Source organism: Rhagoletis zephyria, unplaced genomic scaffold, assembly GCF_001687245.7.
Source record: "Rhagoletis zephyria isolate East Lansing unplaced genomic scaffold, Rhagoletis_zephyria_1.1 Rzeph_scaffold_02297, whole genome shotgun sequence".
NCBI classification, from domain to species: Eukaryota; Metazoa; Arthropoda; class Insecta; order Diptera; family Tephritidae; genus Rhagoletis; species Rhagoletis zephyria.
The window spans coordinates 83,492-85,539 of record NW_016159381.1 but is presented as its reverse complement, the minus strand read 5'-3'; the positions used below and the strand labels follow the sequence as shown (position 1 = coordinate 85,539).

Sequence of the window (2,048 nt, the reverse complement as noted above, 5' to 3'; positions counted from 1 at the left end):
GTAGGACCAAAAAGTTTCAATAAAATATATAAAAATCTTGGGCGGGACGAAGTTCGCCGGGTCTGCTAGTACATGTATATTTTTTGAGACAGCTTTTACAATTAATTTTTAGATATATTTACTTGTGTCAAAAATTTAAATTGAATGTCTTAGATTATTTAATATACCGTCAGAAAATAATTAAGTGCTTTAACCATTATTTTAAAATAAAATTGCCGAAGCACAATTTTAGAACCAATGAGAAAAGGAGCACAAACTTTAGTGAGAATAATAAGTTCAAACTGCTCTAGTGAAGAAGATACAAAATAAATAAAATATAAAAATTTTTTATTATATCACGCTTTTATAAATAGACTAAAAAGAAGAAAAGAATATTTCTCAGTCCCATAGAATTTGTGTTGATAACTTTTGATTTTAAAATTTAAGCAAAAGTCATTATAAACAAGTTATTTTAGTGCCATTAATTTGTTAGGATCGTTATTTTGGATTACCCTAATGTATATACCTACAGTCTAAAAAGAGCATGTAATTCTACTACTGAAAACTATTTGTTTTTGAAACAAAACCTGTTTAAAGATGTTGAAGTTGGATTTTTAAACATAAGAAGATTAAAATATACACATGAATATGAGTCAGAATTTATGAAACGGGCCATTTGAATTATGTGATATTTAATTTCCAATCAGCAGTGGTATTTTTTCATAGATATTGGCAGTGCAAACAAATTTTAACCTTGATTTTAGAAAAAAATTGTTTTTTTCTTATATATCGACAAGTGTTTTTTTTCCTGTTCAATTTAACCATCATTTTCATTGTTATTAAAAATTCTTCAAGAATATAGGTCTTATTTATTTAAAAATAATTTTTAAGGGAAAATTGTTGCTAAAAATATAAAAATAATAGTCTTCTCCACCACTTTTTCACACAGAAAAAAAACCATATATGCAAAATTTTACTCTCTAAAATATTCTGTTGAGAAAAAAATGGATCGCAACGTGAAAAACCGCTACTTTTACTTGAACGCTGTCGCGCAATACAAAGAGCGAGTCCGGACTTATTTTGGCCAAGCGCATCTCCAACCAGCGTTCCCTCACCGGTTTTTTTGTTTTCATGTGACAGAGTTAATAATAAACTGAAGTAGATTTCAGTAAAAAATTATAGTTTTTCAATTCAGTTGTTGAAGAAATATCTATAATATTCAGAAAACAAAGCAACTCATTTGTTGTATTTAGAGATAAAATAAATACTTATACTCCACATAGAGTGACGTACACAAGTAATGGGGCAGAAAATTTTTCGCAATATATGCAAAGATTTTAATCCTAATTTTTTATAAAAACATAGTTCATTCTACACAAAAACACATAAAAATAAAATCTCTAAACTTTGTGAAAAACTCAGGAAAATTCAATAAACTGCCAAATTTTAACTTGAACTTTGTTATACTAAAATTGAGTGGGCTATAAAACTGCATTTTCAGAATTTTTCGAAAAATCTGAATAGAAAGTTGCAAATTAGTATACAAATGTATTATGTAAATGTAAATTAACATATTAACGACATATAAATTAGTATTTCATATCAATAATTGCATGAAAAACGATATTGCTTGCCCTCATTTGATTAAAAGCGAAAAATATTTCACATAATTTTATTTATGTATTTGCAACAGCTGACGAGCAACGCACACGAAAAGTTGAGAGTTGGCTATTTTACAACGCTTTTATCAACTTGCAATGTTGTGGCTCCAGAAACTTTCAATGTTGTGGATCCAGAAACTTTCAATGTTGTGTGTCCGACACCATAAAACCTTTGCTTTGCAAAGTTCCTATAAAAAAGTCTAGTGCATAGGGCGACATCTGTAGTGAATACGGCGAGGTAGATGACATCTAGATGTAGCCCTATGTACTACGTTCGCTACAGCGGAAATAGACGACACGCCATTTCTTTAAATAAAATTAATTGGTGCTCGTTTGTATGTACATACATATGTAAATGCATGTGTGTGCACCTTTCTATTAATATCGTTGAATTATTTTAATATCTAT

The 2,048-nt window shown here is 28.8% G+C and overlaps 1 long non-coding RNA gene across 1 annotated transcript in view; it reads right to left on the bottom strand.

Annotated features, from left to right (window-relative positions):
• Window positions 1–523: 523 nt before the first annotated feature.
• The window catches only part of LOC108366509 (uncharacterized), a 17,844-nt gene continuing 16,319 nt past the window's right edge, over window positions 524–2,048 (bottom strand). Inside the window, exon 3 of the long non-coding RNA XR_001848095.1 lies at window positions 524–534. This is a non-coding gene — a long non-coding RNA (uncharacterized LOC108366509). The remainder of the gene's footprint in view (window positions 535–2,048) is intronic.